This window comes from Heteronotia binoei, chromosome 3 (assembly GCF_032191835.1).
Source record: "Heteronotia binoei isolate CCM8104 ecotype False Entrance Well chromosome 3, APGP_CSIRO_Hbin_v1, whole genome shotgun sequence".
In the NCBI taxonomy this organism is placed as follows: domain Eukaryota; kingdom Metazoa; phylum Chordata; class Lepidosauria; order Squamata; family Gekkonidae; genus Heteronotia; species Heteronotia binoei.
In genome coordinates, this window is record NC_083225.1 from 175,820,546 (window position 1) to 175,844,651 (window position 24,106).

The 24,106-nt window shown below is 43.4% G+C and overlaps 1 protein-coding gene across 1 annotated transcript in view; it reads right to left on the reverse strand.

Moving 5' to 3' along the window:
• PANX1 (pannexin 1) overlaps positions 1-24,106 on the reverse strand; it is a 36,428-nt gene that overhangs the window by 11,711 nt on the left and 611 nt on the right. The window lies entirely within an intron of this gene.

The window sequence follows — 24,106 nt, forward strand, 5'->3', positions numbered from 1 at the left end:
AAATTTGGAAGCGGGAGGAGGAGGGGGGAAACGGTGCCAAGGAGCGTGGCGAGCCGCGAGTCCCGGTCCTTCTGAGCTCATCTCGGAGGAGCAACCTCTAAATAGATCCAAGTGGGCAGCCCTGCTAGTCTGAATCCTACTTTGTTCCTCCAGCCTTGGATCGCTCCTACATTGTAGGATGCATTCGCGAGGGACCAGGCAGGCCAGACTCTCTTTTGGTTGCACTCGTTTCCCCCCCACCACGTGATCGGGCTGGGCGCAGCGCAGGTGCGTTGCAGGGCTGAGTAGCAGCAGGCGCTGAAATTCAAATATGAAGGGCGGTTGATAGCCACTCTTGCCTCAGAGGGACGCAGCGAAGGGAGAGTGAGCGCCGTAGCGGTGCCTGTTGCAGGCATGGACCCTTTCACTGAGGTAAACAGCTGCTCACTGATGGGCCGCTTCTGTTTGTGGAGAGGGAGCTTTGTACGGGTGGGAGGGATGCTAACGGAGGGAAGCCTTTGCGTGTGTGGGGTGAGGAGGAAGGTTCCTTTGTGTGGTGGTGGTGGCGGCAGCGACAACCAGCTCGCCTTCAGGGCTCGTTTTTTTATGTTGGGGAATAACTTGAATTTCACCAGATAAAACGCCCTCACTCCCAGGATTACTTCAAGCTGGGAAAATGGTGGGGAGGGGGCCTGAAACCAATTCTCCATGCACACCATGGTCTTGATCAACGTTCCCTCTAAGCTGCAGAGGCTTGTGAGCAAAAATTCTTCTTTGTGAGCTACTGGTATGAAAGTTGTGAGTAGGGTTGCCAATCCCCAGGTGGGGGCAGGAGATCTGGGGGGGCTGTTTTTTGGGGTAGAGGCACCAAATTTTCAGTATAGTATCTAGTGCCTCTCCCCAAAATACCCCCTAAGTTTCAAAAAGATTGGACCAGGGGGTCCAATTCTACGAGCCCCAAAAGAAGGTGCCCCATCCTTCATTATTTCCTATGGAAGGAAGGAATTGAAAAAGTGTGCTGTCCCTTTTAATGTGATGGCCAGAATTCCCTTTGGAGTTCAATTATGCTTGTCACAGCATTGATCTTGGCCCCACCCCTAATGTCTCCTGGCTCCACCCCCAAAGTCCCCAGAATTGGACTTGGCAACCCTACCCTGGTGCCACCAATGTGCTCTCTCACATGAAAACAGGTACACTATTTTTCCTTTTTATTTATATAAAAGGAACACTGGGGGTGCAACTCTCCTCCATATACTTGTCTCCATCCCTTCACTGCACAGTGTTTTCAGAAGAACCGCTGCAGGCTGCACCAGCATAAATCCAGAACTGTTTAGGCATGAGAAATATCACATTTTGGAACAAACACTAATGGCACTAAATCATAGACCGCTCTGTAAATTGCATTAAATGTCTGAAATCTGGCGAACAACAACATTTTTGGGATGATCCTTCAGTGTGAAATCAAGAAGCTTTAGGGGCTCTGTTCACAGTCAGCCTTTACGTGAGTCACGGTTGTCATATAATTCAAAGGGCTGTTGTTATATCATGGAGATGAGATCTTACTGGACACAGGGCTTCTTCATGAAAACAGTGACTGATTATCTGAGTTATGGGATGGGGAGGGGTGTAAAATAGACCAAGCTCAGTTGGCAGAGATCCCAGTAACTCTCTTCTTCTGTCAGATGTGTGGGGGATGGGGACTTGCAGAAAAGTTCTGTTATTGTTTAGGCCAGGGTTTCTCAAACTTTTCCCCTCCGTGACCCAGTTATTTTTACAATGCTCCTTCCTGGCCCACTAAAATTTGGGGGTGGAGCCGGGAGACAGGAAAGGATGTCTCCCCACCTGGCGGGGATACTGCAAAGGCAGACGATCTGCCTCCCTCCCATTTAAACACCTGGCAGGAAGATGGCAAAGGGAGGGGGGGAAGCCCGGAGGGAGGGGAGCTCCATTTGCCATCTCTCTGCCTGACGGGGAGATGGCAAAGGCAGGTGATCTCCCTGCCCCCCCCCCATTTAAACACCCCGCCGGGCTTTTAAAGGGAGGGGAGAAGCCCAGACTGGCGGACGTCTGGGCTTCTCCCCAGAAGTCTCCCTGTCTGGCAAGGAGACAGCAAAGGCAGGTGATCTGCCTCCCCTCCCCATTTAAACACCCCAGTGGGTGTTTAAATGGGGAGGGAAATCCAGGAATTTTCATCACAGAGACGAAAACCCAGAAGCCTTCTTGTTATATCAACAGTGTATGCATTTTCAAGACGAGACCTGGTGGTAGGACACTCATCACCATTTTAGATTTATACAATCATTCATTTCAGTTTTAAAATGCTATAGGCTTTTGCTCCTCAATTCCTAAGTTGGTTTGTCCCTGACACATTGAGTCAATCCAGATGAAACAAGTACGTGGTTTATTCTAAATAGGGTTGGCTCAGACAATTAGGTTTCAGTTCTGGCTCAAATCCTGGATTGGCTTGACAAAATGCTGGCTTTACCACCTTTGTTCTTTCCTTTGCTCCCTCTTGTAGAGACAGAACTGGAATCCTCAGCCTGCTTAGTGAGCAGGATGGCACCAAGGAGGATGCTTGCAATTAATTTATGGTGGCCCTTTGTTAGGGAAACTGCTCTCAAAATGAGATTGGGGAATTAGATTGAGAGACAGTTAGCCCCAAAAAGGAATCTTTGTTATCAATTGTATACCAGGCTCAACCGTTCAGAGAGTCAATGCTCAATAAGAGACTCTAATTTAGTAAAAATCAATTGTAATTTATTTAGAATAATATTTCTTTCATACAAGGTAAAAATACAAAACACTCACACATTCACACAGGTCTAGGAAATATAGATAGATCAATAGGGGAACATATATGGATAAACAGACAGGGTAATATTTACCATCGTAGTCTTCCAGGAAGGTTTCCAATGGCGACTTAAGAGGACAGGGGAAATGGACCCAACACTGTGGCCAGAATTGGGGATGGATCTAGACAGCGGGTAATAGGGGTTGCTGAATAGAAAGCACACATGAGTGGAGTTGGGTCAGAGGTTAAATAGACTCTCTTAGACCCCTTAGGTGCTGGGAGGAGCAGGGGGAGGCTCTATGATGACCAAGGAGGCTGGACATTCCTTACTGACACCTAATTGGATGCCTGCTTTGGCCAATGAACTTCACCTTAGTCCAGTGAACCTGGAAATTTCCAAGCTGCAATGTTGCCTGGGTTGGCCCCAAGGTATTAGACTGGGGTAAGAATGGGAATGACTGGATACTTAAGTTTAAATGGGATTAACTAGGAGGGTGACAATAGGTAATCAAATGCTGGCCTAGGTACCACCCGAGTTAGACAAAAGACTTGATGAAGACAGGAGATGTCCTTCCTCTTTCTCATCTTCTGCTGGGCAAGGTTTATTGTTCTGGTATTGCAGAGCAATTAGGATCAACAGTTGAGCTATTAATCCATTCTTAAAACAGATGGGTTGCTTGCAGGCTCAGGGTGTGTACGTGTGACTTTCCCACTAAGAAGGAATGAGTTCAGCCTGGCAGGGTAAGCTTGGGTCAGGAAAGCAAGATGGATTTCTGCTGTTGTTAGCTTTAGGTCCATGGAGCCAGGCTGGAAACATGGTGGCCTGGCTTCTTCCACTGCAGTGGCCAAGAGCAGCTGGAGCATGCCTGTAGTTCTGGCCAACACTCTTCAGAGACGTAGAATGCAAAGCTGAGGCTTATGGTATCCACATAAGCCAGAAACTGCAAGCAAAGTCCACTTCTTAGAGCAGAGGTGTGAGAGTCAAATCTCCAGGCACCCTGGCAACCATGCTGGTGATCATGATGTTCACATGTATGAAAAGTAGGGGGCTTTTCCTCACAGTTCCCCCCCTCAAGACCTATGTCACCATCTGGTGGCGAGGTCTTGCAATAACACAATGTCCATATCTGTAGTTGACAGGCGGCGAGTCCACGTAGCTTCAATTGTCTACCGGGGTGTACCGTCTATCTAAAAAGGTTGGAGCCACTATTTAAACTACTCAAAAATCAATTTGGAAAAATATTCCAATAGGCCAAAGGTTCCTTCCTTTGAATACTACGATGCAGGGATAACAGGCATTGGCAACGTTGTAGGGCATACAGTATTAAAACACAGGGTTACAATCATTGAAATAAAAGTTGAGTTCATAAAATCATTACTGCCATTTAAACCAGATAAATAACAAGAATTGATCCATAAATCACACACAATCATGACAATAATTGATTAGGAAAACACACAGGTACATTAGAGTTCATGGTTACAAGTGAATCCATATCTTAATCTTGAGTCTTCTTTTCTTCTTCTCCCCCCCTTGATAGGCTTCTTATACTGGGGTTTGAAGAGGATCTTCTTCCATGTACCTATTGGGTATGTGAAAGTCCTAGTGGAGGGTGAACTAAAGAGTCTTCCCACCCCCCCTAGCACCCAGCGAAATCTGTCTTTATTGTTGCTAAAAGGGAGTCTTCCTGTAACCCAGCATGTAATTGGCAATGGTGCTTTTCTGCCTGTATCACCGATGGTCCATAGAGCAACAGTGGGCTTTGAGGAAAGAACCAAAAAGGAACCAAAAACATTCACACATGACAACATGGAGATGATTCTGTACCATTGTAGGGAGCAGTGAAAGCAGATCAAAAATGCATACATTCAACCATGAAGAAAGGAATCTTAAAAAGCTATTAGTGAAGTGTCCTCCTGTCCAGAGTATGGTGACCAGTGAGCTTTTACGTCACAAGCTTACATATGTCATGTTAGGGGCCTGCATTGGGCCAGTTTGCCTATTACACTAAGCATTCAGGACTTTAGGAGGCTTTTTCCTTGTCAAGGAAGGAAAGTAACATACACAATTCAGAAAACATAACCCAAAATATTCTTTGTTGCAACATAAAACTTAAAATAAAACATTGTGCACAATCCAGGAAAATGACCATAGTTTGGGGCGTCCCCCATATGACGAAAATAGTTCCATAAAGAAGAGACAAAAGAAAACCTTTGCTATAGCTTTGGAATATAATGAATTGTCAAAACAATATAAAAACTTCAAAAACAAAAACTGAGGCCTCAATAGAACAATGCTAGCTAGCTTTATATGAGAGGGATCATACCTAAAATGACAGGTGAACTAGAGCAGAGAAATTAAAAACCTGGACATAAGTGAGCTGATCAGGTCCCACTACATCCAGTTTTTCTCTGGGCTAGTTCAGCCAAAACGATCCTGGTATGGGGGTCTCACATGTGAGCATAGATTTCAACAAAAACTTAACAAAACCAGAATTCTGAAAAGCAACATAATGGTTACACATACATAAAACAATTCTTAACAGGACTATCAACAACTCTTAGAACTACTGAGCATGCATTAGACTTGATTTGCAGGTCCAGATTCCCTGCACATCTATATTGAAAGAAAAGATGAGCAAACTTAACAAAACAGTTACAACATCCTAGAAATCAAATTATGGTTAATTCACCTTGACAGACACATTAAACAATTCATAAAAAGAGAAAAGATGTGGCAAGGCATCTGTAGTATCAAGAGAAAAATGCTGGGTTGTTGCAAGGACAAGTCACAAGAAAGACTTGAAGCATGAAAGCATATCCCTTTAAGAAGAAACCTTTTATGGAGTAAAAGGCAAAACTAAGATGATGGCACAATGCTCCAGGTTTAAGGCTTGTGCCAGAGAACGATTTTCCTCTGTGCATACACAGAGTGCAAAGAATGTGTTGCTGGAAGGCAACATGCTGTCAGAAATACCAAGTAGACCAACATTTGAACATGATACAACAAGACTTAAATTGGGGAGCCTTGATAGGCTCAGCCAACTGGTTATAGATGCAAAAATAACACAAAGGACATTTAGTGGCAAGAAGAAAATCATGATCAGAAATGAACCCTGAGGAATCTACATTAAGAATCTAACAGATTATTGCTCATTTCCTTGAGAACATGGAAAATAGAAAAGGGTCTTCCCTCAGAAAAAGTCTAGTTCTAACAAGATATAGGTGGAGGCAGAACCATTCATTGGTCATTATATTACTTAAGACCAAACAAAGATACTGAGCCCACAAGTTGGGGCCTTTTAAGAACATGTGGATACCTCTTTCCACAGGCAGACTGGATTAAACTAAAATTAAAACTCAAGCTTCACCAAATAGCTAAAAGGGAAGATTGATGATGCAAATGGCATTCAGAGAGAAAATGAAGATATCAATAGTTGAAGTACATTTGAGGAATCCAAATTTCTAATGGAGACCAAAAACCTTCAGGAATTCTGTCAAAACAAGAGTATTAATTCTTGAGGCTTGAGAGAGAAAAAGCACAGGGAGAGGGTAATTTTACCCCAAGGGAGTGTACAGATGTCCTGTACTTCTTGTAGGAACCAAAATTTGTGAGATAAAATTTTCTTAGCTCTAATGTTTAGCAAAGGGCCTATAGATTGCACAGCACTTTCCTTTTACTACAAAGCACTGGGAATGCCCAATAGACTTTGAGGAGCAATTTCCTAAAAGTGTTTCCCTTAAAATTAAAAGCTACAAAACCTAAGTATAGGAGAGATTGGTACCAGTCACTAGAAAAAATATTTTAAGACCTAAAAGGTACAGCAAAAATAAATAACAGAAAGAAAGCTTCTAATCTAAGAGAACTCTTAGTATTAGGGCAGTTTACAGGCAGAGGATTTTCTCTAGCAGAGAAGGATTGGCTGTAAGTAGAGCTGTGGGATGCCAGCTCCAGGCTGGAGATTCCTGAAATTTTGGATTAAATTTGAAAATCACAAGGCATGCAGTCTGTTTCCTTGGACACTTATTTCCTCCAGAGGCACTAGCCTCACCGTACTGGGGGAAAGGCTATGATTTTGGGAGAGAGACCTCCAGGTCTCACCTGGAGACTGGCAACCTTACAAAAAACAAAGCAGTATGCACATCTTCCATCCAGGTATTTCTCTGGCTGGGAAGAGGCTGTCTCTGTGAGAGACTGCAATATAAAAAAAGTTTGGTAATGAAAAACTTTTGAAATTATATCTTTTTAGACCCAAAATCAGAAGATGAAAATTCAAAATAGCACAAAAAAAAATACCTCAACTGTATTTCCACCCCCCCTAGATGAAGAAGGCGGGGAGGGTTTTAACAGACAAACCAAAATTCCTTCCCTCTTGGATAGTGAGGGCTTAGCTTTAACAAAAGGCTAAAACAGACACAATGGATTTGGCCAGTACTCTTATCTGACCCTGATAAGTTTTTACAAAGAAAGGTGGAGGAGGAAAATAATGAGCTTTCTGCCTGGGTGGGGCTCAAAATTGTAACTCTTTTCCCAGTTTCCTTAACTCAAGCTGAATTTGGCTGATTTTATTTCAAGAGGGTCTGCATGAGATTTGCCAATCAGTACTACATTAGTTGTTGCTGCTCCTGCAGCTGGAGGTTCTCCTTTCTGTACTTTCAAATTTAAATGACAGACTTGCCCATTTGAGGTTAGCTGTCTTGTGTTGCTGTGACCTTTGAGAAGGAGAGGCAACACCTCTTATAAGACAATGAGGCTCTCTCTCTCAAAGACACTGAGTTGCTTGTGCCTTAAGGAGACCTGAGATAGACAAAAATTTAATTTCTCAGGGCAATGCATTTAAAACTCCATTCCTTTGCCTTAGTTACTTATCAAATCTTTACTGCTACAGATTTCCATTGAGCAAGAGGGAGAACAATTAGCATTTCTTCCTGATGGCAGGAGTGCTGAGCATTTGCAATACTTTAGCCAGCTCTATTTGGACTAATCTGCAGGCACTCTGTACAAGCTCAGAGGCTATACCATTTAACATTCATAGAACTGAGGAAATAAATATTTTTTTTTTACTTTATAAGCAAGAGAGAGAAAGATGAACTTGGGAGTTTCACAGATTTTCATTCAGCCAATTTGAAAGTTAAAACAGTTTCTTACATCTTGCTCTGAAAGCTTTGAATTAACAAAAAAAACTAGTTCAGTCTCTCTTTCTCAGGTACTTGATGCTGGCATTTTTAAAGGGTTAGACTAAATACATACTACATCAAGCTCCCATTACCCTGCAGAGAAACTAACTGCAGGCTGGAACCCTTGCTGGGATTCCAGGAGATCTCCAGGCCTCACCTGGAGAAATGGCCTGGTCTAATTGTAGTCCAAGTCATTGCTTGTATGTTTTCTTATTTAGTCAAGGGAAAGGGTGCCCTTGTTACCTTTAAACCTAAATAAGGCCAGATCTCTCTGTTTTAAGAGACATTCAAGTCTAGATGTTAGATTTTCCTTTGGGTGGGGGGAGGTTCAGAGACAAAGGAACCTTGCCTGCCCATGTGGGACTACCATTCTCTGAAGTTCCACAGAATTCTGGCTTTCAAATTCCCCAAATGGGATGAGCTAAAGACAGAAAATTTCTGGCGTAAAGGGCTGAGGCTTGCTCAGGTAGGAGTGTCTGGAGCAAGTCCTTGCAAAAAGGAATACCTTGTGCCATGATTGTGGAACTCTGCATAGGCTCAGAGACCACATTTCCTTCATGATTCTGGGGTAAGAGAACTGAAATAGGGACTGTTTTCTCATTTTCATGGGGGAAAGAAGTCTGGGGCTGCACAGCTGGGTTTGCCCCGCCATATTTCCTTTTATCCTGCACTTCCAGAATTTCCAGTCTCCTCTCTGTGGCCCTGCAAGACTCCAGGACATGTTGCAGGAGACTGGCAGTTTCCTTTTCTTTACTAGCTTCTAACTTTTGCTGAAGTTCCTGATTTTTCTCAGCAAGCTTTTGGATTTCTAAATCCTTTTCATGAGTAGGATTTGTAAGTTTCCCTACCCTTTCCTTATTAGGGAAATTTTCCAAAGCAGTAGCTTTGGGGAAGCTACCTCCATTTTCTGCAAACCCTGGGGCTTTGGGAACCATGTGCCCTGGTGGCTTCATGGCTTCTGAAAGTGCAGCAAGTAGCACATGTGTGGGCTGCTTATCAAACTGCCTCATGTCTGCTCCAGTGGCTCTAAGCTGGGACCAAGCTGCCATTCTGACTTTGTCTCGAGGGGTCCGCTGAGGCCAGGGTTGCCCAGAGGCTGACTGTGTCTGCCTAGGAGCATAAGCCTGCTTGTGAAGGGGAACCTTTGGGGCAAGCTGGGGATGGCAAGAAGAGCTGGAACCAAGGCCATTGTTTTGGAACTTCCAGTTCTGGCTCTCTTTTCCATGCCCACCCTGCTCTTGATTATATTGTGCCTGAGTGAGCTGTGTTTCTAAAACAGCAACTCTTTGTTCAGAGACTTGGGCATGCTTTAAAGCATTCTCCAGTCTCCATTTGACCTCATGGAGAGAGTGGGTTAAATTTGCTATCTCCTTCTCATGCGCACTTAATCTAGCTGTGTAGTCTTCATGAACTATTTCCCTTTTTGCATAGTCAGCTTTCATTCTACTCTCTCTTTCCATAAAATTGCCAACTCTGTCAAGATTAGCCTCTAGATCTTTCCAGGTGGTGTTTACCAGGGCTGTTATGCCATAGCACCTCAAGGTGGGTATATTGAGACCTCTGATCACATCGGATATGAAATTTTGATTCTCATAATCTGGTTCCCCATTGTCTTTGGGTGATACTACCTTAGCTGCTTCTGCTAGGAATTTCTTCCTTATTAGATAGCTCACTGGACGCTCATCATGACCTTGTAAGGTCTGATGGTAGAGATCTTTTATATCCTCTCCATCCCAGGTGGCAAATAGTACCTCAGCCATCCATTCTAAGATGGTGGCATTAGACAGGTTCAGGCGATACATTACATTTCTTACTTTGTCTAGTTCAGGGCCTGAGGCGCATAATCTCAGCACATGGTTTAATTCAGTTAAGGAGGCTTCTTTGTAGTGAATTCTAGCGCTGGCCATCCACAACACTGAGGTGTCTATGTTATAGGGGCCAAGGAAGCTGGCAGCCATTTTAATGTCCTCTGCTCCCCAAGATCTGGTTTCCTTCACTACTTTTACAGATTCAGCTCCATTCTGTTTTCTGGCTGTGGTCTTTTTAGTGACCACAGGACGGACTGGGGCTGACCTGCTTTTATTTCCTTCTACCACCTCTTCATCCTCGCTTTCCTCGTCCGAAAAAGCATAAAGGGTGGATGGAGAGACCGTCGCTATAAGAGCGTTTTTACGGTCTAGCTTTTGATGCAGCAAGGCAATCTCCTTTTTACATGCCTCATGATTGGCTGCTTCTCTGTTTTTTCGGATCTTTTCTGTAACAATTTCAACGGCATGTTGCAACTTACTATTTCTGTCTTTTGTTTGTTCCAGCTCTTTGTCCAATGCTTTTAACTGCACTTGGGCCTTTTTCAGAGCGGACATGGTGTCTTGATGCACTAAGTTTAAGGTGTGTTTCTCTGCCTTAATCTGCTCTATGGTTCGACTTGCATGTTGCCAGTCGAGGTCCAAGCTATTGTTCTCCGCCACCAGTCTATTTATCTCTGCGGCATGTTTTCTATGCAATTCTGCTTTTTCAGCCTCATGGGTCTGGAGTATGAGTTCCTTTTCCGCTGTATGCTTCCGGAACTCATCCTCCAGCACCTCTGCATGTCTCTTAAGGCTTGCCTCCAATTCTTTTCCCTTCTTTTCTGTCTGCACCTCTTTTTGTGTAAGCTGTTCCTTGAGTTGTTTAATCAAGGTAGTGCTATCCCGTAGGGCTTCAAACAAACCCCATGTCGCAAAAAGGTCTCTTTTGCCCGAACTTATTGTTTTGTTGCTACAGTTCTCCTCAAATATATCTCTAAAGGACTGAAGGGGATCAGAGCCTTGGTTAAAGATTCCCTTGTTCCAGGGGTTGTCCCCTTTCTTTATTAACCATTTTTCCAACTTGGGGACTTCTTCCTTTTTGGCAAAGATTTCCATAGCTTACAATTTAGTTCCTTTCAAAGTTCTAACTTTACTTGCAGGGCTGGTTTTCCTGCACTGTTAGGTGCCTAACCACAGGCCACCAAAATTAACTGATGCAGGGGCTTTCCCTGGCACTTTTCCTGCTTATTGGGGAGTAAAGAACTTGCAGGACACCTCTGTGTGCCTCACAAGTAAAGGAGGGAGTTGCAGGACCTTCCTTAGTTCTCTGCAACACTAACAAATGTTTGTGGCATGGGCTTATGGCCTTGCACACATTGTTGAGCTCCTCAGGAGGGGCTTTTCTCTAGCCTCTGCCTCCAAACAAATCAAAAGTTTTAAAAGTCTCAGAGCCTGAGCTTTTCCTCTGTTGGCCCTAAGCAAAAGGGAAATTTTTCGGCTGGGAAGATTGCCTATCTCCTCAGACCCGGGACAAATTTTTAACCCTAAAGGAGAGCTTCTTGCTCCTTCCACTAAATTCTCTTAAAGGCACAGCCAAGTGTAAGAACTAGCAGCATATTTCCAGATGCTTTCTGGCTCCTATGTGCTATTTTACACCTGGGCTGGCAACTTTACTTATGTTCCCCTTTTTTTGTTTTGCCTACTGCCAATCTCTGATTGCGCTTCGGCTTGGGTTTAGGGGGCAGTGAGCCAATCCTATGATTGCGTCTCGGCCAGAAAAGGGAGCCACGAGCCGACCCAACGATCGCGTCTCGGGCGAAATTTTAGGCAACGAGCCGACCCAACGATCGCGTCTCGGCCAGAAAAGGGAGCCACGAGCCGACCCAACGATCGCGTCTCGGGCGAAAGGGAGCCACGAGCCGACCCAACGGTCGCGTCTTCGGGCGAAAGGGAGCCACGAGCCGACCCAACGATCGCGTCTCGGGCGAAAGGGAGCCACGAGCCGACCCAACGGTCGCGTCTTCGGGCAAACAAAATAAAAAGTTGCCCAGCAGTCAGATTGCAGCGGTCCTACGACCCACCTGCCTTCTTGACTGTCGGGTGCCTTAGACTAGCCTTGGCCTAGACTCGTGTAAGGACTTGGGTGTGTGTGTGCAAGTGTCTGAGTGTGTATGTAGTGTGTGTGCACTACGCTCTAAAGAAAAGGGAGAAGGGAAGGGTGCTCTATCCAGATCTTAACAGCTCTGACCTATCCTGACATTCCCTCCCACGATAGACGCGTTTAGAAAGGCCTCGGGACGGCGGCCAGGCTTCACGGGACTTCCCCCTTGCGTTCTATCGGGCTCAGTCCTCTTTCGAGGGGTCTGGCCTCCTAGGGGCGGCTGAGAAGTCCAACGCTGAATGATAGAAATGGGAGTAGCCCAACCCACAATTATATAGAGATGCTCGCTAGAGCCGTTCACACAGAACTCATTCACTCAATCACTCACACAATAGCCTCGCTAGCAAGACTTTCTGAACGGTGCAACCTTACGTCTGCCTGTATGAAGACACGCGTGTGTTCACACAAACAGGATAATGCCCGCATTCTCCACCAATTTCTCTCTGCAGAGTCTTCCTTGGTGGTCACCCATCCAAGTACCGGCTCGTCTTAGCTTCCAAGACCAGACATGATTGGGTGACACCATACTATCCCACATCCCAGTTTGCATTCATACGTTCCATGAAGCCATAGTCAAACTGTGTGTGTGTGTAAAGTGCAGCCAAGTTGTTTCTGACTTAAGGTGACTCTATGAACTAATTAAAAAGCCAGTTCGGTGTAGTGGTTAAGTATGCAGACTCTTATCTTGGAGAACCGGGTTTGATTCCCCACTCCTCCTCTTGCAGCTGCTGGAATGGCTTTAGGTCAGCCACAAGTTGTCTCAGAACTGTTCTTCTGCTCAAGAGCAGTTTCTGTCAGAGTTCTCTGAGCCCTACCTACCTCACAGGGTGTCTGATGTGGGGAGGGGAAGGGAAAGGAGATTGTAACCCACTCTGAGACCCCTTCAGGTTGTAAAGGGAGCGGTACAAATCCAATCTCCTCCTCTTTTTCTCTTTATTTGGGCTTCTGTTACATCTTCCTAAACTGACAGCTCTGGATATCTATTGCCTGTTATGAGCCTTGGGTAAAGCACATTGAAACTGACTCTAAAGGAGCTTCGAAATAGGAGGACCCTGGGAATCTGGCTACTGTGATTGTGATTTATGTATTTACTAATTGTTTATTGTAGAAGTTAGAAGATGCATCACTTTATATAACATATTACACATTTTGTATTGCTTTTCGGTGTTTCTGTTTCCATTTTCTCCAGGGGAGCTGATCTCCGCCAGCTAGAGATCAGCTGTAAAAGCAGGAGATCTGCTTTTACAGCTGATCACTGGATGTTGGCAGCCCTAAGACTCAGTTTAGTCATTTTAGCTTCTAGAGAGAGTTCAGGCTTGTTCTGACTAAGGGGGAACGTGATAACAGGTTTATAAAATTATGCCTGGGGTGGAGAGAGTTGACAAATAGAACCTTCTCTCTTTCTCCCAAAATACTAGAACTAAAGGGCATCCGATGAAGCGGATGGGCAGTAGGATGGACAAAAGGAAATACTATCTTACACAAAGAGTGACTGAAATGTGGAATTTGCCGCCAGAGGATGTAGTGATGGCCACAGGAATAAGCAGCTTTAAAAGAGGATTAGATAGATTCATGGAGGATAAGTCTATCAGTGGCTAATAGCCATGGTGACTGAGGGGAAGAAGCTGCACATTCAGAAGCAGTAATCCTCTGAATCCCTGAGCCAGAAGGCAATGTCGGCAAAGGCCTCAGCCTCTGTGCCCTGCTGTTGGCTGTCCAGAGGAACTATTTGGCCATTGTATGAGACAGGATGCTGGACTAGATGAACCACCGGTCTGATCCAGCAGGGCTCTTCTTATGATCTAGAACCCACTTATTTGTCTTTTTGATGGTCCATGGTATCAATAAAACTCTCCTTCAACATTACAATAGATTTTATTATTCAGACTAATTGTGGTGAATAACTTCAAGCCACGGTCATGGATATTAGTTTGATGTATCCTAAATAGTTACAATTAATGGAATGGCTTGTGTTTGGCAATTATACTAAGCACAGTTTAATGAAAATCTAGTTTTGCATGATGGGAATGTTCTTTTCATTCTGAACCTGATAAAGCAGATAAAAGCTGCAAATGAGCCTTAAACGGTGATTAGACCAGAACAATTTTTGTTACCTTAACAGCTCTACACATGTAATTGAGTGTGCTGCAAATTAAAAAAGGGCAACCAACTTTAGTACAGCCCTAGAAACGATTATCTCTCAAAACGGGCTGCATCCATACAACCATCTGGTATTAACTGCCATGCCAAATGCAGGGCATTTGCACTGGCAACCAAATGTCCATATGGGAGCTTTCTGTGTGCTTTCCTCCATTGACTGACATTATCCCTTGTATTCCCCCCCCCCCATTATGTAAACCAGAGGGCTCATTTTGCGCCATCTTGTACAGAACGCATACTCACACACTTGGACTGTGTTCTTCCTCCAAAGATGGCAAGCAAAGCAAATTTTCAGGAGCACCTTAAAGAGTAACCAAATTTATGGCAGGGGATGAGATTTCGTGAATCACTGCTCACTTCTTCAGGCATCTGAAATATTTTGAATATCCTGCCACAAATCTGGTTAGTCTTTAAGGTGCTCCTGGTCTCGTTCCTACTGCCAGGGCTTTTTTTGAGCAGGAACAGTTCCGGCTGGCTTGGTGTCAGAGCCTGTGGCCTAATATGTAAATTAGTTCCTGTTGGGGTCGGTAAAATGAGTACCCAGCTTGCTGAGGGGAAAGTGTAGATGACTTTGGAAGGCAATGGCAAACCACCCTGTAAAAAGTCTGCCGTGAAAATGTTGTGAAAGCAACGTCACCCCAGAGTTGGAAACGACTGGTGCTTGCACAGGGGACCTTTCCTTTCCAGGCTTTTTCTACAAAAAAGTCCTATGTGAAACAATAGTGCAATCAGAGGGTGTGGCTTAATATGCAAATGAGTTCCTGCTGGGCTTTTTCTACCAAAAAGGTCCTACCTACTGCTACAGACAGATTAACAACTGCTACCTGTCTTGATCAAAGGAAGTCTGAGAAACATGCTCAGAATGGAGGGGGGGGGGACTTGGAAGTGGATGATGAGAGAGAGAGAGTTCCAATTCAGGAACAAACACAGAGGAATCACCCACAGTTGACCAAGCAAGCTGCTATTTTGTTTTTGTATTTTTCTGTATTGGTGTGTGATTGTGTGAGCATGCATGCCTGGAAGACAAGGAGACCTTTGCCTCCTATTTCTGGTTTTCCAAGAAGTTCTCCCATCCAAGTCCTTGCCAGGGTCAGTCCTGCTTAGCTTCCAAGATTTGACAAGATCAGGCTTGCCTGGGTTATCCAGGTCAGCGACAAGCAAGCTGCTATTTACAAGCTGGCTATGAAGTCCATAAGCCTGTGTCAGAGCTGGAGGAAGAATTCAAAAGACAGCTGCAGCAATATTATTCAGTGCTCTCTCTGCAGATTTTGCAGCTAAGTATAAATCAGAAAGTGAAACTTCCAAGAGACAGACATTGTTAGGCAGAGGCTGAAAGGGAAAGAGAATGAGTGTGGCCCATTGAGCAGATCTGGTGGAGAAATCAGTAAAGAAAAGGTCACTGTCAGTAGAGTTGGAAAAGCAGTGGAAGTGATGTGAAACAAAGATTTTTGCTTGGTGTCTCATGGAATCTGGAATATTGGCCTCACCCCATGCTAAATATAAACTCCGGCAGCTGTGAGGCTTCATCATTCCTGATTCTTGGAAAGTCCCACTACCAATTCTCAGCGGAGTAAAAAAGATCTGCGAAAAGAATTGCCTAACAAGACGGGAACATCCAAAAGAAAAGTGTATGGAACTGGAGGAAAGGAAAGTCCTCTGGTATTTTCCCCATACAGTTCGTGGTCCTTTTTCAGAGCTGGTTAGAAAACAGGAGCACAGCTGTCTTTTTTGCTGTGGAGGCACTTGGCTTCCTCTAATGTGGATATAGACTCGCCTTGAAATAAACACTACTGTACACAGGTATGTTTTGAACCTTGTTGGTCTTCTATGAATGTATTGTAAAGATTGGGTTCCAGTGATAAATAAGCCTCCAGAATGAAGAAAGATGGATGAAACATATTGATATCTAGAACAGACGTCTTTGAAAGACGTGTTTATTTCCAAAAGCAGTAGCCTGCTTTTGGCTGGGAAATATCCAGAGATTTTTGTGGGTGGAGCCTGAGAAGGGGCAGATTTGGGGAAGAAAGAGACTTTATGGGGTAGAATGCCACAGAGTCTATGTTCCCAAGTGGCCATTTTCTCCAAGTAAGCTGCTTTTTGTCACCTGGAGATGAGTTGTAATAGTGGGAAATCTCCAGGGACTATCTGAAGGTTGCAAAACTATCGGATCTTAGCATACAGCTGTGTAAATAAAAAACTGCTAAGAGACACCATAAATTTTAAACAACCGTTCAGTGTAATGTAGAGGTCAGTGGTGTTCTGACCAAGCTTGCACATAGAACTTCGAATAAACAAGAGCATGTAGCAAAAAGATATTCACAGAAGACAGTTCAAAAACAGTCTTTCCAATCACAAAGGAGTAACAATATTCCAGTATTTAGTTCATAGAACTAAAGGAAGCCCTTCCAAAGACGTCTGTTCTAGATATCAATATGTTTCATCCATCTTTCTTCATTCTGGAGGCTTATTTATCACTGGAACCCAATCTTTACAATGCATTCATAGAAGACCAACAAGGTTCAAAACATACCTGTTAGATTTCCAGCAGCACTAACTGTACAGAAACATGAGTGGTCATAAATTTTACTGGAGTCATATGATCTAGGGTTTTTTAAAAAATATAAAAGAACTCATTAAGATTTAGAAAGGGGTGGTAGCAGACAAAAGTACTGATAGACTGGGGAGGAGAGCTGAGTTTAAGCCCAACTCAGCAGTAACACTTAGCAAGCAACCAAGAGCCTGTTTTTCAGCCTGTAATCTCTGACCTATCCTAAATCAAAACCCTACATTTAGCCAGAACACAAGACCAACTTTTAACATAAACATATGTTGACAGGGTTGTCAGCAGGCCTGGAGAAAAAAAATTCTGTGCCTTTAATAGAGGCTTAAAAGATTAGATCCAGCCTAGTTTTGTCACTCAACCTTGCTCAATTCCTTTTCTTGTTACAACCCTTATCCTGCACAACTTCTGTACATGCATGTTCCAGCACTGTCTTTTCTGGGAATCAAAAGGATCCTCCCCTCATCTTTTTTCACCAGCAGAAAAGTTGGTTGGATCCATTCCAATGTATTGAAAGAGGCAGCTGAAGCTTTTAATGGCATGGAGCATAAAATAACGTCACTTAAGAGGGCATTTTTCCCCCTCCAGGCCTTTGACAAGTCTATACATTTACTCTGTATATCAGTCTTTTACTCATTTTGTCTCTCGCTTCTTGAAAACAAAACTGAAAATGGTGCTGATGTTTTTTTGGTGCTGGGTTTTTTTGTAGCGGGAACTACTCTGCATATTAGGCCACACCCCTCTTCTGTAGCCAATCCTCTAAGAGCTTACAGGGCTCTTCTTGCAGGGCCTACTGTAAGTTCTTGAAGGATTAGCTACATCAGGGGTGTGTGGCCTAATATGCAAAGGAGCTCCTGCTACAAAAAAAGCTGTGGGATGATGCCTTTGGTGACTGTTTGACATTAGCATCATAACTGCCTACATGGAGCACAACCACCTAACCTACCTTACAAGGTTGTTATGAAAGCAACCCTCCTTGCCCCATGCATGCTGCCCTGAACTTATTGGAAGAAGAAGGGGGAGAAGAAGAAGTGAAGAATAAAGCAAAAACTAGCAGGCTAACAATTGCCAACATTTTTGTGACTCACTTTAGGGTGGTGTTCTAAATATCTGGTCTTTCCTGGGGATTTCACTCCAGAGATAAGACAGAGAAATAACAAGGATTAAGACTGGGGAAGGGAAAGAAACAAAGGCTGAAATCCTATACACTCAGGTGGTAATCAGCCCTTCCGAATAAAATGGATGTTACTTTTGCATAAACATTCATAACTTACATGGTTCCAGTATAAGCCTAAAGAGACTTACGCACTTCTAACAGTATAAATCTTTTCTTTTCCACTTTGGTGTAGTGGTTAAGTATGCGAACTCTTATCTGGGAGAACCGGGTTTGATTCCCCACTCCTCCACTTTCACCTGCTAGCATGGCCTTGGGTCAGCCATAGTTCTGGCAGAGGATGTCCTTGAAAGGGCAGCTGCTGTGAGAGTCCTCTCAGCCCTACCCACTTCACAGGGTGTCTGTTGTGGGGGAGGAAGGTAAAGGAGATTGTGAGCCGCTCTGAGACCCTTGAGTGGAGGGTGGAATATAAATCCAATGTCGTCTTCTTCTTTCATTAAGAACATAAGAGAAGCCATGTTAGATCAGGCCAATGGCCCATCCAGTCCAACACTCTGTGTCACACAGTGGCAAAAATTTTATATATATATATATACACACACACACATACATACATACACACACACACACACTGTGGCTAATAGCCACTGATGGACCTCTGCTTCATTTGCCTGCCAGCAAAATAAACTGTTATGCTATACTTCATATAGGAAGGTGTACCTCTTTTTTCTTGTGTATATGATCTTTGCGTAGGAAATAAATGTTGCAAGTGAACAAGGCGTCCTTTTATCAGCTTTGCCCTCAAGAATGTTTCTGTTGCGAACAGATCATCAAAGCAAACTGATTCAAAGAGAGCATGTTACATGCTAACATTTTCTTTGTGGACTTTGAAACTAAGTACTTTATTTAGATTTTATCTTGCCTTTCCCCGCCTAAAAAGGCAGCCAGCTTACAAAGAATGCTTCCATAAAAAGCGTATAAAGAGTTTGAGGGAAAAATCAAAGTGTGTGTGTGTGTGGGGGGGGGATCTCAAGGGAGGAAATCAGAAAAAATATGGGATAATTGAACAAGTTATCAAACACAGGTTATGTGAGCAGCTGATGAAACTGACTGATAGCAAGACAAAGGAGCTCCCGAAAGTTTACTTTACTGTCAAATCGTGGGCTACAGCCTAATCTTAAACAAAATAAAGCATCTGTAGACTTTAACCCACTTTTCAGAGCAATCCAATCATTCATTTGATTGGTGAGTACAGATAAGATGACCTTTACATTCTCTTATAAATCACAAATTGTTACAGTGATCTATTTTAAATCCTTAGGCAAAACCAAGGCATTCCTGTTTTGCATGCAGAAGGTCCAAAGTCCAGTCCCTGGAATCTCCAATTAAGAGGATCTCCACTGGCATGACTCACTATGGTATGACTCACTATAATCCAGTGGTGGCTGAACTTACTTAATGTAAGAGCCACATACAGTAAACATCAGATGTTTGAAAGCCACAAGATGGCTGGATGGAAGGAAGGAAGGAGGAGGAAGGAAGGAAAATATATGGGGAGAAAGAAGCAGCAAGAAAACAACTTTAAATACATTTTCAAAGCCATGACTGGCTTGACTTGATTTAAAGAGAAATGCCTTCTCCAAGCTGGCCAATGGGATGGTGGGGGCTTCAAGAGCCATACAATGGCTGATAACAGATGGGCATTTTGGGGCAGTTGGGAGGCATCCCAAATCTGAAGCCTCCACATACTCCCCTGCACGCCGTCCCCATCCCGTCCATGGGGCAACATGGGCATGTTCAGGCAGCCATTGCACACCGTTCCTGTCCCTGTACATTTTCAGTAATCATATGCATGCACATGTGTGCTCATGCGCACCGAACAGTTTTAATTTAAAACACTGATGCAACTTGGGGCGGCTTGTCCATTTCACACTGCCAAGACACCTTGCTTGCGCCCTTCTGTTTCCAGACACCAAGGAGGCGACTGGATTGCAGCTCAAAAATTTGCTACCACTTTGGAAGTGGTAGCTTTTTTAGTCACACTGTGGACACCGGAGGACGGGGTGAGTACGGGACAAGGACGGGCAGCAGATGTTTGTTTGTGGAGGGATTTTTTGGGTCGATTTCAGAGGTGCCGAAAGTGCCGGTCTGTTAGCAGCCAATATGTGTGAAAGAGCCATGTGTGGCTCCCGAGCCACGGTTTGGCCACCCCTGGTAAAATCATGTGTATTTTGATTTCCTTATAAGACGACAGGAGTCTGGAAAAATACAACAATGCTAGGAAAAGTTGAAGGCAGCAGGACAAGAGGGAAGACCCAATGTGAGGTGGACTGACTTAGTCGAGGAATCCATGGCCCTCAGTTTGCAAGACCTGAGCAAGGTTAACAATAGGATATTTTGGAGCACACTAATTCATAGGGCCACCGTAAGTCATAAGGGATTTGACAGCACTTAGCACACACACATCCTGATTTCCTGCCAAACAGTAATGATAGCCAGTCTTTCAACATTGCAGGCCTGTAGCCAGTGTTCCCTCTACGGTGAGTTAGCGTGAGCTAGCTCACAGATTTTTAGCCTCTGGCTCACGCATTTTTGTCTTACGTCAGGAAGGATGACCCCGGAGCACACTAATTTATGCAGTAGCTCATAACTTTAATGCCAGTAGCTCACGAGAATTTTTGCTCACAAGACTCTGCAGCTTAGAGGGAACACTGCTTGTAGCTACAAGAGGGAAATCAAGTGCAACTTTTCAAATATCTGAAGCACTGTAACGTGTGGTATAATTCTGTCTTCTTTTACATGGTTCTTAAAGGTTTAAGAGTGCCAAAATGGCAAGGTGGCCCTGCCTCTTTTACAGACATCCAGGGCTTTTTATGTAGAAAAGACCCAGCAGGAACTCATTTGCATATTAGGTCACACCCCCTGACATCAGCATTGTTTCACACAGGGCTTTTTTGTAGAAAAAGCCCAGCAGGAACTTATTTGCATAATAGGCCACACCCTTTGACACCAAGCCAACTGGAACTGTGTTCCTGTGTGTTCCTGCTCAAAAAAAGCCCTGCAAACATCCATTTTCTACTCCCTGTACACTAATTGGAATGTGAAGACACCTGAGATCTGCAGTTACTTTACTAAAGTCCTGCTCATTTTGCCCTGCTGTTTAAGGTGAGACATTTTGACAGGGACGAGGCCTTCTCATCTACAGGGCTCAGACTGCATTTCCCTGCTACTGAAGACTCACTTTGCCCTCCCACTTCACTATCTTGAACCATTTTCTACTTCATTGTAGCAGGCATCTGAGAGTTTTTATCTTGAATATCTCTGGTTGTTGCTTTGTTTATTCCAGCTACCGTATTTTAGTAGCTTTCTTTAGTTACTGGATTTCAATGTTTCTAATGTTTTTTGTTTTGCTTTATATTTTCATATTTTATGGGTTACCTGAAATACTATCTAAAATTGCAAAACAAGCAGTACAAAAATGCTTTAAATAAATTAAAAAATGGAGGATCTAGGATGAATTGTATTTAAATATTGCAAAAATTGAGTTCAGACTGGATTTGCAATTTCCTAATGATGGGTGGAAAGTCAAAAGTGGGTCACAGCAGTCTAGACAATGCATTACTGAGGAAATGTGCAAATAATGAGAATAATAACTAATACGATTTATCTTAAAGTGGTAAGAATAACTTCTAGGTTAGGGAGAAGGACCAAAATCAGGACCCCGAACAAAAAACCTTTTTGTTTTCCTTTTGCGTTCAAGCTAAAACTCAGACTTCTAAAAAGTTGTTTGAAACATACACACATGTGTGTGTTATGTTGCAAAAGAATAAAAAAAATCTTCTGGTACTCTAAAATGCATTGTGACGAAAGCAATCAAGATGATGAAGTAGAATAAATAAAAACTTACGGCATAACAAATCTTTTTGGGTGCCAAATAGGGTGCCATAAGACAACTTTTTGTTTTAAAAGCATAAATAATACTTTGGGGAAATAATAATATTTTATTTATATCCCGCCCTCCCAGCTGCAGCAGGCTCAAGGCAGCTCACAACATATAATAATACATAATTACAATATAAAACATTATCAATACAATATACAATTCATTAATTACCTTAAAACCAATATAATTAAAACCATCAAAATTAAAAACTAACATTTACAGGTGCTATGTTCTAGATATTCTCCTCTTGTAACGTATGATGGCCGTATGTAGTAGACTAAAATCCACCTTAAGAGAAGGCCAGTTGGAAAAGGGTAGTCTTGCAGGCTCTACGGAATTGAGCAAGATTCCGCAGGGCCCGCACTTCATCCAGTAGTTGGTTCCACCAGTGAGGAGCTACGATTGAAAAGGCCCTTTCTCGCGTATTCTTCACTTTCGCCTCCTTTGGCCTGGGGATTGTCACAAGATTTTGTGCATCTGATCTCAGAGACGGTCCCTAAGGTAGTCATGTACAATCAGTAGTTTCTTTCGCCCTAGCTGACATCATTCTTAGTGAGAGAATACAGCTTCTTGGAACTCAAATTGCAAAGAAGGGCAGCAGTTCTGTTGAGTCATGGCTCACTGAGAGCGACAGTCCATTTTCAGATGCAATTAAGAAAGCTTCAAGCAGATGATTAAAAGGTAAGAAGAGGGGAGAGACAGAAAGGAAAACAACCCCAGATCTACTTCAACAGGTTTTTAGTTCTATGTGTATATGACCAAAGTAATTGGTTTAGTAAATGACCTGGGAGCATTGGATGCAGTAAAATCATTAAAGTAAGTCCAGATAATGGCCAAGAGAGCAAAATTAGTCATACCGTGCAAGTTACATTTAAATTCCTTGGCTTTGACTAATTTTTGCCCTTTCCCCCCCAGCAGTCAGATCCCAAACTGCTTTTCAACAGCATGTCAATTTGCTTTTCTGTTCTGTTGCATCATTACTTGTCTTTGCCTATATTGATGAGAACAAAGCCAGCATATGAATGGTGCCAGTTCGCCCTGATGCATTATACATCTCTTCACAGCTCTTAAAGACTTTCTGTTCTACCAAACAGATAGATTCGAGTCCAGAAGCACCTTAGAGAGCGAGGCTTTCAATGCTGTTTATTATTTAGAATTCTCTGATGAAAAAGTTAACTTCCCCAAAGACAAAACCATGAAACAGCTGAATTCTGGCAGGGCATTTATCAGTAACCCATTCAAGAAATGAAGCCCTCCTGCCCCATTTGAAGTGACAACAAAGAATAACTATGAGCATGTATAGAGTGCTGCTCTCCTTGCGGTATTGAGAAATCCCAGCCAAACATTGGTTTCCAGTATACCTCTCGAAGAGTGATGCACTCAGTGGAGAAAAATCTACTGGTGATCCCTGAAAAATATCTGGGTGTCCTCAACCAGACTCAGGGCTTTCTCAGCCCTGGCTCCGACCTGGTGGAACTCAGTGCCTAACAACATCCATGCCCTGTGGGACTTAGGCCTATAAGACAGAGATGTTCCGCCAGGCATATGTCTGACGTCTTCGCTTAGCGAGGCCCACCTTTCTTTCTCTTCCCCTTGAGGTAAGGATAAATCTGGTTTTTTAGACACCATCAGGAATGGTTATCGTGCCTGTTATTGTTTTTTGTGTTTTAACAATTTATTGATAACCTATGGTTACAATATTTAGTTATCTCTTTTCTATACTAACCCATATGATATTTCAACCCCCCCTCCCTCCAATACTTGACTTCCCCGAAGTTATACATTTAAGTTCAATTATAAAGGTACCGCTAACCAATCAAAGTTCAATACTTTTCTTTTCTCATTGATACTAAAAAATTGTCCAATGTCTTTTTACGTTCCACTCTTTCTCCATATATCCTTTAAATTTCTTCCACTCATTTTTGAATATATCTAAGTCATAGTCTCTTAAAGTTTTAGTTAATTTGTCCATCTCACTCCACGTCTGTTTTTATTGTTTTTTTACTTGTTTTAAATGCACTGATGACTGTATTTCTTTTAATGTTGTGCACTGTTTTGAACCCCAAGTATGGGGAAGGGTGGTTTAGAAGTTGAATAGATAGACAGACAGACAGACAGACAGACAGAGACAGAGCCCATTGGTAAAACAGCGGGCAGGGACTTCAATTCCAGTACCTTTTTTGTTTAAAGGACCCTCCTAATACACCTTCCTTCACTCACTAATGACTTCAGTGACTTCTTCAGTCTGCAATTCACACAGGCATGTTCCCCTCTTCACCATGCAACAAGTGAACCCACCAAGAGGTACACAGCTTTGCAACACGACGAAGCCAGTTCACACAATTCACCCTCCACACGCGCGTGGAGAAAAGCCAAGGAAAGAAGCGCACACAACAGGTGAATCGGAAGTGTGACGCCCTGCCAAAGGGCGCG